The 13,436-nt window shown below is 34.2% G+C and overlaps 1 protein-coding gene across 3 annotated transcripts in view; it reads left to right on the forward strand.

Moving 5' to 3' along the window:
- The window catches only part of akap1 (A-kinase anchoring protein 1), a 45,771-nt gene that overhangs the window by 1,279 nt on the left and 31,056 nt on the right, over positions 1-13,436 (forward strand). The window contains exon 1 of one of the 3 annotated variants that reach the window (XM_062959817.1): positions 3,682-3,836. The exons of the other annotated variants lie outside the window; for them this stretch is intronic. The gene's annotated coding sequence lies outside the window, so the exon portion shown is untranslated. Of the gene's footprint in view, positions 1-3,681; positions 3,837-13,436 lie in introns of those variants that run through there. 3 annotated transcript variants of the gene reach the window in all.

Below are 13,436 nucleotides of genomic sequence, written 5' to 3' on the forward strand. Positions count from 1 at the left end.
ATAAGCATTATTTATTACTATGTTGTACTATACCACTATACTGAAATATTATTAGTAATATTACATGTAATATAAATATACAATTTAATAGTGTATTATTATTATATTGTATTAAATTATAATATTATCAATATTATGTGTACATACAACATATTGTATTAGCCTTGCACAATATTAGCATTATTTATTACTATATTGTACTATACCACTATACTGCAACACTATAATATTAATATTACAATAATATATTATTATATATTATTATATATTTATTTACAGCATTTATATTCCGCCCTTCTCACCCCGAAGGGGTGAGAAGGGTGGATCACATTACACATATAGGCAAACATTCAATGCCTTTTAACATAGAACAAAGACAAGACAAACATAGGCTCCGAGCGGGCCTCGAACTCATGACCTCCTGGTCAGAGTGATTCATTGCAGTTAATTGCAGCTGGTTTGCTCTCCCACCTGCACAGCATTAGATTACAATAATATATTGTTATTACACACACATACATGTATATAAACATTAACATGATTTTAAACATGAATTTATTTATGACATATTATAATATATTATTATAATATAATACTTATAATATTATAATTATATACACACATACATGTATATAAACATTAACATGATTTTAAACATGAATTTATGACATATTGTAATACATTATATTATTATATTATGATAATTATAATATTATAATTGTATACACACATATAAATGTATATAAACATTAACATGATTTTAAACATGAATTTATTTATGACATTATTATAATATATTATTATATTATAATATTATTATTATATACACATACATACATGTATATAAACATTAACATGATTTTAAACATGATTGTATAACATTAGAATATATTATTATTATATTATAATTATTATATACACATACATATATATAAACATTAACATGATTTTGAACATATGAATTTATGACATATTATACTATTATATTATTATATACACATAAATACATGTATATAAACATTAACATGATTTTAAACATGATTGTATAACATTATATTATTATATTATTATAATTATTATATACACATACATGTATATAAACATTAACATGATTTTAAACATATGATTTTATAACATTATTAAAATTTATTATTATTATTATATTATTATATTATTATATATACATACATGTATATAAACATTAACATGATTTTATAACATTATTAAAATATATTATTATTATATATTATTATATTATAATTATTATATATACATACATGTATATAAACATTAACATGATTTTAAACCTACGTATGAATTTATTTATGACCTACTTCTTGTGGCTTGAAGCAGATTACAACATAGCTGAAGCAGCCAGTCCTTGAAGCTGCAAGGCCATTCAAGGTGACCAATTGCACCATTCACACATGCCTCAAACATTATTATATTATATATACATGCATGTATATAAACATTAACATGATTTTAAACATATGATTTATAACATTATTAAAATATATTATTATTATTATTATATATACATACATGTATGTAAACATTAACATGATTTTATAACATTATTAAAATATATTATTATTATATATTATTATATTATAATTATTATATATACATGCATGTATATAAACATTAACATGATTTTAAACATATGATTTATAACATTATTAAAATTTATTATTATTATTATATATACATACATGTATGTAAACATTAACATGATTTTATAACATTATTAAAATATATTATTATTATATATTATTATATTATAATTATTATATATACATACATGTATATAAACATTAACATGATTTTAAACCTACGTATGAATTTATTTATGACCCACTTTTTGTGGCTTGAAGCAGATTACAACATAGCTGAAGCAGCCAGTCCTTGAAGCTGCAAGGCCATTCAGGGTGACCAATGGCACCATTCACACTTGCCTCAAACATTATTATATTATATATACATGCATGTATATAAACATTAACATGATTTTAAACATATGATTTATAACATTATTAAAATATATTATTATTATTATTATATATACATACATGTATGTAAACATTAACATGATTTTATAACATTATTAAAATATATTATTATTATATATTATTATATTATAATTATTATATATACATGCATGTATATAAACATTAACATGATTTTAAACATATGATTTATAACATTATTAAAATATATTATTATATATACATACATGTATGTAAACATTAACATGATTTTATAACATTATTAAAATATATTATTATTATATATTATTATATTATAATTATTATATATACATACATGTATATAAACATTAACATGATTTTAAACCTACGTATGAATTTATTTATGACCCACTTCTTGTGGCTTGAAGCAGATTACAACATAGCTGAAGCAGCCAGTCCTTGAAGCTGCAAGGCCATTCAAGGTGACCAATTGCACCATTCACACTTGCCTCAAACATTATTATATTATATATACATGCATGTATATAAACATTAACATGATTTTAAACATATGATTTATAACATTATTAAAATATATTATTATTATTATTATTATATTATTATATATACATACATGTATGTAAACATTAACATGATTTTATAACATTATTAAAATATATTATTATTATATATTATTATATTATAATTATATATACATACATGTATATAAACATTAACATGATTTTAAACATATGATTTATAACATTATTAAAATATATTATTATTATTATATATACATACATGTATGTAAACATTAACATGATTTTATAACATTATTAAAATATATTATTATTATATATTATTATATTATAATTATTATATATACATACATGTATATAAACATTAACATGATTTTAAACCTACGTATGAATTTATTTATGACCCACTTCTTGTGGCTTGAAGCAGATTACAACATAGCTGAAGCAGCCAGTCCTTGAAGCTGCAAGGCCATTCAAGGTGACCAATTGCACCATTCACACTTGCCTCAAACATTATTATATTATATATACATGCATGTATATAAACATTAACATGATTTTAAACATATGATTTATAACATTATTAAAATATATATATTATTATTATTATTATTATTATGACCAATGGCACCATTCACACTTGCCTCAAACATTATTATATTATATATACATGCATGTATATAAACATTAACATGATTTTAAACATATGATTTATAACATTATTAAAATATATTATTATATTATTATTATTATTATTATTATTATTATGACCAATGGCACCATTCACACTTGCCTCAAACATTATTATATTATATATACATGCATGTATATAAACATTAACATGATTTTAAACATATGATTTATAACATTATTAAAATATATTATTATATTATTATTATTATTATTATTATTATTATTATGACCAATGGCACCATTCACACTTGCCTCAAACACATTCGAGTTCTTTCTCCCACCTTGGACACCATTAGAAGTTTCCCCATGTCTGGTCTATACTGCAGGTATTGTAGAACTACAACTCCCAGGATGCCTCGGGAGGGCGGGCGAGTCCTTTGCGCCCGAGTCGGGTCACGCATGCGCTGTCGGCGCTCTAGGCCTGAGACAGGAAAACGTCGGGGAGCTCTCGCGCGGGTTGGGAGTGGGCGGGGCGAGGTGGGCGGGGCGAGCGGGGCCTTAAAGTGCCCGTGGGCGGGGCCAAGGGGACGCTGTGTATTTTGGTCGGATGCCTCAGCGTTCTGAAGGGCCCGGCGGGCGGCACGTGGAGCGGAGCGGGGCCCGGGCCCAGGCCGAGCAGGCGCCGCCGAGGACGGTGAGAGAGGCCTGCTTGGCACCCCTTGGCGCTCCCTCCCGGTTCTTCCCACCTGGGGACCCCACCTCGCCCTTCCCTCCCCTTCGGGGCCTCCCCTGGTTCCCCCTGCTCTTCACAACTTTTCAGCTTCGCTGTGAGTTTACCTGGCTGTCTGGCCATGTTCCAGAAGCACTCTCTCCTGACGTTTCTCCCTCCCTGCCCTCAGCTTGGGAGGTTTATATCCCTTTGGATTCATATCCAGGGCGGGAGGAGGAGGAGGAGGAATGTTGTAATTAATCACCTTGATTGGCATTGAAGAGCCTTGCAGATTCAAGGCCTGGCTGCTTCCTGCCTGGGGGGAAATCCTCTGTTGGGAGGTGTTAGCTGGCCCTGATTGTTTCCTGTCTGGAATTCTCCTGTTTTTGAGTGATATTTTTTTTAAAAAAAAATATTGTTAGCCAGATCTTGTTCATTTTCATGGTGTCCTCCTTGACTGAATTGCATTGGTGGTTGTTTGATATTATTACTATTGATATTATTACTGTTGTATAAACCTTTGTTGGGAGGTGTTAGCTGGCCCTGATTGTTTCCTGTCTGGAATTCTCCTGTTTTTGAGTGATATTTTTTTTAAAAAAAAATATTGTTAGCCAGATCTTGTTCATTTTCATGGTGTCCTCCTTGACTGAATTGCATTGGTGGTTGTTTGATATTATTACTATTGATATTATTATTGTTGTATAAACCTTTGTTGGGAGGTGTTAGCTGGCCCTGATTGTTTCCTGTCTGGAATTCTCCTGTTTTTGAGTGATATTTTTTTTTAAAAAAAATATTGTTAGCCAGATCTTGTTCATTTTCATGGTGTCCTCCTTGACTGAATTGCATTGGTGGTTGTTTGATATTATTACTATTGATATTATTATTGTTGTATAAACCTTTGTTGGGAGGTGTTAGCTGGCCCTGATTGTTTCCTGTCTGGAATTCTCCTGTTTTTGAGTGATATTTTTTTTTAAAAAAAATATTGTTAGCCAGATCTTGTTCATTTTCATGGTGTCCTCCTTGACTGAATTGCATTGGTGGTTGTTTGATATTATTACTATTGATATTATTATTGTTGTATAAACCTTTGTTGGGAGGTGTTAGCTGGCCCTGATTGTTTCCTGTCTGGAATTCTCCTGTTTTTGAGTGATATTTTTTTTAAAAAAAATATTGTTAGCCAGATCTTGTTCATTTTCATGGTGTCCTCCTTGACTGAATTGCATTGGTGGTTGTTTGATATTATTACTATTGATATTATTACTGTTGTATAAACCTTTGTTGGGAGGTGTTAGCTGGCCCTGATTGTTTCCTGTCTGGAATTCTCCTGTTTTTGAGTGATATATTTTTTAAAAAAATATTGTTAGCTAGATCTTGTTCATTTTCATGGTGTCCTCCTTGACTGAATTGCATTGGTGGTTGTTTGATATTATTACTATTGATATTATTACTGTTGTATAAACCTTTGTTGGGAGGTGTTAGCTGGCCCTGATTGTTTCCTGTCTGGAATTCTCCTGTTTTTGAGTGATATTTTTTTAAAAAAAAATATTGTTAGCCAGATCTTGTTCATTTTCATGGTGTCCTCCTTAACTGAATTGCATTGGTGGTTGTTTGATATTATTACTATTGATATTATTACTGTTGTATAAACCTTTGTTTTAACTTCTGTTTTATCATCTTCTTGTGTTTTAAACTCTGTGTATTGTTTATGTATTTGCGTTGTTACTTTTGTAACATTGTGAGCCGCCCCGAGTCCCCACGGGGAGATGGTTTTATTATTATTATTATTATTATTATTATTATTATAGTAGAGTCTCACTTATTTCTCTATTGTTATTTGTATTATTATATTTATTATTTTTCTCTATTATTGTTGCTACTACAGTAGAGTCTCACTTATCCAAGCTAAACGGGCCGGCAGAACGTTGGATAAGCGAATATGTTGGATAATAAGGAGAGATTAAGGAAAAGCCTATTAAATATTAAATTAGGTTATGATTTTACAAATTAAACACCCAAACATCATGTTATACAACAAATTTGACATAAAAAGTAGTTCAATACACAGTAATGCTATGTAGTAATTACTGTATTTACGAATTTAGTACCAAAATATCACAATGTATTGAAAACATTGACTACAAAAATGCGTTGGATAATCCAGAACGTTGGATAAGCGAGTGTTGGATAAGTGAGACTCTACTGTATTGATATTATTACTGTTGTATAAACCTTTGTTTTAACTTCTGTTTTATCTTCTTGTGTTTTAAACTGTGTGTGTTGTTTATGTATTTGCGTTGTTACTTTTGTAACATTATGAGCTGCCCCGAGTCTCCACGCTGTATAAATAAACTTTTATTATTATTATTATTATTATTATTATTATTATTATTATTATTATTATTTCTGTTCAAATCAGGACAGTCTTCTGAGTGTTGTTTTTTTATTTACTGTCCTGATTTTAGAGTTTTTTTAAATAATGGTAGCCAGATTTTGTTCATTTTAATAATACAGTAGAGTCTCACTTATCCAACACTTGCTTATCCAACGTTCTGGATTATCCAACGCATTTTTGTAGTCAATGATTTCAATACATCGTGATATTTTTGTGCTAAATTCATAAATACAGTAATTACTACATAGCATTACTGTGTATTGAACTACTTTTTCTGTCAAATTTGTTGTATAACGTGATGCTTTGGTGCTTAATTTGTCAAATCATAACCTAATTTGATGTTTAATAGGCTTTTCCTTAATGCCTCCTTATTATCCAACATATTTTCTTATCCAACATTCTGCCGGCCCGTTTATGTTGGATAAGTGAGACTCTACTGTAATAATAATTAATAATGTTCGACTTGTGATTTTGTGAAACAAAATCCAGCATGTCTATCTTGTTTGCTGTGTCATACAATAAAATAATAATAATAATAATAATTTTATTTATATACCACCCTATCTCCTCGGGGGATCAAAACAATACAATACACATAATAAATAGAACCCTACAACAACAATTTTGAGAATATTTCCGTCAATATTTTTGTCAACACTTCCCGACAAAAGGATTCCCCCCCTCCCTGGTGGGAAGCAACCAGGCCTTGAAGCTGCTTTGAAGGTGCAAGGCCATTCAGTGCTAATCAAGGTGGCCAATAATAATAATAATTGAAATTGAATAATAATGCCTTGTTGAAGGCTTTCATGGCCGAAATGACTGGGTTGCTGTGAGTTTTCCGGGCTGTATGGCAATATCCCAGAAGCGTTCTCTCCTGACGTTTCGCCCACATCTATACCAGGCCTCCTCAGCGGTTCTCTTGTGGGTGAAATGTCAGGAGACAATGCTTCCGGAAGACTGCCATGCAGCCAGGAAAACCCACAGCAACCCAGTGGTTCCGGCCACGAAAGTCTTCAACAACACATTATCATTATTATCATTATTATTGTTATTATTATTGTATGACACAGCAAACAAGATAGACATGCTGGATTTCATATCACAAAATCACAAGTCGAACACTTCCCAAGTGTCTAGGACTGTGTGATGTATTTTCAGATGATGCGCGCAGATCCCAGTCGGGTGGCCTTTTGCAGTTGACAGATGGTAATTTTGTCAATGTCTGTTGTTTCCAAATGCCTGCTGAGATCTTTTGGCACGGCACCCAATGTGCCGATCACCACTGGGACCACCTGTACTGGTTTCTGCCAGAGTCTTTGCAGTTCAATCTTGAGGTCCTGATAGTGACTGTTGTTTTTCGTCAATGAGACTGTCACCTGGGATGGCGACATCAATGATCCAAACCTTTTTCTTTTCCACAACTGTGATGTCTGGTGTGTTGTGTTCCAGAACTTTGTCTGTCTGGATTCGGAAGTCCCACAGTATCTTTGCGTGTTCATTTTCCAATACTTTTGCAAGTTTGTGATCCCACCAATTCTTTGCTGCTGGGAGGTGGTACTTGAGGCATAAGTTCCAATGAATCATTTGGGCCACGTAGTTGTGCCTCTGTTTGTAGTCTGTCTGTACGATTTTCTTACAGCAGCTGAGGATATGATCAATGGTTTCGTCTGTTTCCTTGCACAGTCTGCATTTTGGGTCATCAGCTGATTTTTCGATCTTGGCCTGAATTGCATTTGTTCTGACGATATTATTATTACTATTATTGTTATTATATCTATTGGTTTGCTTTCTAACCCACCTTTGTCTGGGGTGGAAGTGAGTCTTTTCCCTGCAAACTTTTCCAAAGTGTTTTGTCGAAGCCTTACATAGTCGGAATCAATGGGTTGCTGTGAGTTTTCTGGACTGTCTGTCCATGTTCCAGAAGCATTCTCTCCTGACGTTTCGCCCACATCTATGGCAGGCATCCTCAGAGGTTGTGAGGTATTCTGTGTTTTTGAGGAGCCTTTAGTCCTGACACGTGTCAACAACGCTCCCTTTCCTTCCCTCGGCTTCACCTTTCATCCAGCGGCATTGTCATTAACTTGCCCTTGGCTGGCCTGCCTTCCCCTTGCTCTCTCTCTTCGCAGTTTTATTTTGACTCCTTCCTCTCCTAGTCGACATTGAGTATCGCAATCTTAAAATAGTTTGGAAAATAGTGTCGGGTCTCCTTCTTTGTAGGCTTTAAAACTGAGCCATCTGGCCATCTGTCGGGGTTGCTTTGATTGTGCTTTTCCTGCTTCTTTGCAGACTGGGTGGCCCACCAGATCACTTCCAACTCTGTTTTGGAATGGTGTGATTTGCATTTCTTTCCCCATATAATGTGCACGGACTACTTTCTATATCTGTCTATAACCATTGCATTTCCTCATTTGTTGATTGTCGTGAAGGCATCATTGAATTGAATAGGCCTTTCTTGAAGACGGGCCCAACCCTTGCATGTTTGAAAGTACAGTAGAGTCTCACTTATCCAACACTAGCTTATCCAACGCATTTTTGTAGACAATGTTTTCAATACATCGTGATATTTTAGTGCTAAATTCATAAATACAGTAATTTCAACATAACATTACTGCGTATTGTACATGCAATATATTACAGTAGAGTCTCACTTATCCAAGCCTCTGGATTATCCAAGCCATTTTTGTAGTCAGTGTTTTCAATACATGGTGATATTTTGGTGCTAAATTCGTAAATACAGAAATTACAACATAGCATTACTGCATCTTGAACTACTTTTTCTGTCAAATTTGTTGTTAAACATGATGTTTTGGCACTTAATTTGTAAAATCATAACCTAATTTGATGTTTAATAGGCTTTTCCTTAATCCCTCCTTATTATCCAAGATACTCGCTTATCCAAGCTTCTGCCGGCCCGTTTATGTTGAATAAGTGAGACTCTACTGTATTAGCATAGCACAATATGAGCATTAAATTATTGCTGCTGCTGCTCAGTCGTTCAGTCATTTTCGAAACTATTATATTGTATTACATTTAATATATAATATATAATAATTATTATATTGTATTATTATTAGTATAATATTGTATTACATTATAATATTATCAATATCATATGTATATACAATATATTATATATTTATAAATTATAGATTTTATATATATATATATATATATATATATATATATATATAGCATAGCATGTTGCTATGGCATCTGCGTTACTGTGAATTTTCTAGGCTCTATGACTATGTTTCAGAAGCATTCTCTCCTGAAGTTTTGCCCACATCTATGGCAGGCGCCCTCAGAGGTTGGAAACTAATTTTATGCTAATTATTTTAATTTTATGCATATATATATATATATAGCCCTGGTGGCAAAGTGCGTTAAAGCACTGAGCTGTAGAACAAAAGGTCCCAGGTTCAAATCCTGGGAGCGGCGTGAGCTGCCGCTGTTAGCTCCAGCTCTTGCCAACCTAGCAGTTCGAAAACATGCAAATGTGAGTAGATCAATAGGTACCGCTCCGGCAGGAAGGTAACGGCGCTCCATGCAGTCATGCCGGCCACATGACCTTGAAGATGTCTACGGACAACGCTGGCTCTTCGGCTTAGAAATGGAGATGAGCACCAACCACCAGAGTCAGACATGACTGGACTTAACGTCAGGGGAAACCTTTACCTATATATATATATATATATATATATATATATATACACAATAATTTATAAATATATAATATATTGTATATACATATACCGTATATTATTAGCATAGCACAATATAAGTATTACATTACTATATTTTACTATACCATTATATGGTAATATTATTAGTAATATTACATTTAATATATAATATATAATTAATATTATTATATTGTATTATTATTAGTATAATATTGTATTACATTATAATTATCAATATTATATGTATATACAATATTATATATATATATATATATATATATATATATATGTAGCATAGCATGTTGCTATGGCACATGTGTTACTGTGAGTTTTTTAGGCTCTATGACTGTTTCGGAAGCATTCTCTCCTGATGTTTTGCCCATATCTATGGCAGGCGTCCTCAGAGGTTGGAAACTAGGCAAGTGAGATACAGTAGAGTCTCACTTATCCAATGTAAATGGGCCAGCAGAACGTTGGATAAGCAAATATCTTGGATAATAAGGAGGGATTAAGGAAAAGTCTATTAAACATCAAATTAGGTTATGATTTAAGAATTAAGCACCAAAAATCATGTTATACAACAAATTTGACAGAAAAAGTAGTTCAATAAGCAGTAAGGTTATGTTGTAATTACTGTATTTATGAATTTAGCACCAAAATATCACAATATATTGAAAACATTTACAAAAATGCATTGGATAATCCAGAATGTTGGATAAGCGAGACTCTACTGTATATATATCTGTGGAATAATGTCCAGGGTGGGAGAAAGAACGCTTGTCTGGGTTTCTGTGAGTTTTCCAGGCTGCATGGCCACGTTCCTGAAGCATTCTCTCCTGACATTTTGCCCACATCTGTGGCAGGCATCCTCAGGGGTTGTGAGGTCTGTTGGAAACTAGGCAAGTGGGGTTTCTCATCTGTGGAATGAGAAAGCACTCTTGTCTGTTGGAGGCAAGTGTGAATGTTGCAATTAGTATTGAGTGGCCTTGCAGCTTCAAAGCCTGGCTGCTTTCTGCCTGGGGATATCCTCACTTACGGAAGTATCTGTAATCTCGGCCCAAACGAGGGGAAAACATTAGGGATACGCCTCACTTGGGTGTGTCTATGCTTAACCTCGCCGAGTGTGATAAATTCCCCTTGAGTCTCGGGCTCACCCTTTGGACAGGCTTTCACGCGGATTGAAATGTGCTCTTGACCTCGGTTCCCACCCTGGTTTGGCACCCAGGCATTTCCTCCATGCCTTTCATGTAGCGTTTCCTACACCGTAGTTACACATTGCCTTCATTTTCCTGCACGTTACTACAAATAAATAATAATAATAGTAGCATGAGCAACCTAATAATAAATGATGAATGGTCATCAGTGCTAAAAATTCGGACAGTGTTGGTCAGAGGCTGGATTTCAGTTTCCATTTTCCCATACAGCTTCAGGTCATCCATGTACATCAGATGTGAAATTTTGTGAGATTTCTTAGATGTTTGATAGCCGAGATTTGTTTTTTGTAAGATTGTTGACAGGGATCATGGCAATAATGAAAAGCAGAGGGGACAATGAGTCTCCCTGGAAAATTCCTCTTCTGATGTTGATATTATTATTATTATTATTATTATTATTATTATTATTATTATTATTAGAAACACAACAAGATGAGTCCACAGCAGACACTCTGCTGGCTGTCGTTTTGTATCACACGTCGGACACTTCCCAAGTGTCTAGGACTGTGTGATGTATTATTATTATTATTATTATTATTATTATTACCTTGACCAGCTTGTGCCAGAATCTTTGCAGTTCGATCTTTAAATCCTGATATGTTGTTGTTGTTGTTGTTATTATTATTACCTTGACTGGCTTGTGCCAGAGACTTTGCAGTTCGATCTTTAAATCCTCATATCATGTTGTTGTTGTTGTTGTTATTATTATTACCTTGACTGGCTTGTGCCACAATCTTTGCAGTTTGATCTTTAAATCCTCATATCATGTTGTTGTTGTTGTTGTTGTTATCTTGACTGGCTTGTGCCAGAGTCTTTGCAGTTTGATCTTTAAATCCTCATATCATGTTGTTATTATTATTATTATTATTATTATTATTATTATTATTATTATTGCCTTGACTGGCTTGTGCCAGAGTCTTTGCAGTTCAATCTTTAAATCCTCATATCATGTTGTTATTATTATTATTACTACCTTGACTGGCTTGTGCCAGAGTCTTTGCAGTTCGATCTTTAAATCCTCATATGTTGTTGTTGTTGTTGTTATTATTACCTTGACTGGCTTGTACCAGAGTCTTTGCAGTTCGATCTTTAAATCCTCATATCATGTTGTTGTTATTATTATTATTATTACCTTGACTGGCTTGTGCCAGAGTCTTTGCAGTTCAATCTTTAAATCCTCATATCATGTTGTTGTTATTATTATTACTACCTTGACTGGCTTGTGCCAGAGTCTTTGCAGTTCGATCTTTAAATCCTCATATTGTGTTATTATTATTATTGAACGGATTGTGTGGGTATGGATAGTTAGTAGTTGCCTCTGCTGTCATAATCGTGTCTTGGTCTCCAAAGCACATATGTTTTGTTTGCTTTTCTCTTTGGGAGTGAGATGGATCCTCAAGCAAGGCCCCCGCCGTTCATTCCCAGGATTAAGATCCATCTCCCAGCTGCGCGATGGCTGGAGGTCACCCTCACCGCCTTGTGTGTGTCTCGACTTTCTCCCTTCTGCTCCGAAGGGAGGGAGGGCGTTGAATGGTAACTTGAGAAATGCCATTGACTCCTGCCTCTCGCACTCGCCTCCCCGACTCCTCCGCCATGTGCTTCCTTCCTTGCTCCCTCGGCATGACCAAGCATGGCTTCCTTTGCAGCGCATGCCTCCTCCGGTAGTGCTCAGAAGTGCGCTTGTGTTCGGGATGCTTTTTGAAGTCCCGCTTTCGCTTTGTTTCTGAGCCAGATCTGAGGTTGTCTGGCCATGTTCCAGAAGCATTCTCTCCTGACTTTTCGCCCACATCTATGGCACACATTCTCAGAGGTTGTGAGATTTATATATCTGTGGGAGAAAGAACTCTTGCCTGGGTAGCTGTGGGTTTTCCGGGCTGTATGGCCATGTTCCAGAAGCATTCTCTCCTGACGTTTCGCCCACATCTACGGCAGGCATCCTCAGAGGTTGTGAGATCTGTTGGAAACTAGACAAGGGAGGTTTATATATATGGGAGAAAGAACTCTTGCCTGGGTAGCTGTGGGTTTTCCGGGCTGTATGGCCATGTTCCAGGAGCATTCTCTCCTGACATTTCACCCACATCTATGGCAGGCATCCTCAGAGGTTGTGAGATCTGTTGGAAACTAGACAAGGGAGGTTTATATATATGGGAGAAAGAACTCTTTTCTGGGTAGCTGTGGGTTTTCTGGGCTGTCTGGCCATGTTCTAGAAGCATTCTCTCCTGACGTTTTGCCCACATCTACTAACTAAGAGCTAACACCTCTTACCAAAGGATTCCCCCCCATCCCAGGCAGGAAG

The sequence above is a fragment of the Anolis carolinensis genome, unplaced genomic scaffold (genome assembly GCF_035594765.1).
Source record: "Anolis carolinensis isolate JA03-04 unplaced genomic scaffold, rAnoCar3.1.pri scaffold_7, whole genome shotgun sequence".
Classification (NCBI taxonomy): Eukaryota; Metazoa; Chordata; class Lepidosauria; order Squamata; family Dactyloidae; genus Anolis; species Anolis carolinensis.